The sequence below is a fragment of the Bison bison genome, unplaced genomic scaffold (assembly GCF_000754665.1).
Source record: "Bison bison bison isolate TAMUID 2011002044 unplaced genomic scaffold, Bison_UMD1.0 scf7180017864527, whole genome shotgun sequence".
Taxonomy (NCBI): Eukaryota; Metazoa; Chordata; class Mammalia; order Artiodactyla; family Bovidae; genus Bison; species Bison bison.
Genome location: NW_011495078.1, coordinates 942,510 through 942,709, shown reverse-complemented (window position 1 = coordinate 942,709; position 200 = coordinate 942,510). Strand labels below are relative to the sequence as shown.

The 200-nt window shown below is 74.5% G+C and overlaps 1 protein-coding gene across 1 annotated transcript in view; it reads left to right on the top strand.

Moving 5' to 3' along the window:
- MCF2L (MCF.2 cell line derived transforming sequence-like) overlaps positions 1-200 on the top strand; it is an 82,817-nt gene that overhangs the window by 68,496 nt on the left and 14,121 nt on the right. The window lies entirely within an intron of this gene.

The window sequence follows — 200 nt, the reverse complement described above, 5'->3', positions numbered from 1 at the left end:
GCCGCCCTGCGGGGGTGGGTGGCTGCCTCCCTGGCCACTCCGAGGGGGAGCGCAGCCCACCGGGATCTCAGCCCCCACCCCGCCCCCCGAGAGGGTCTGCACGCCGAGGAGCAGAGGTGGCCGAACCCCCGCCCCCGGGAGGAGCAGCTCAGAGCAGAGCTGACCTCGAGGGTCACTTGGCGGGTGCTGGTGTCCCTCTG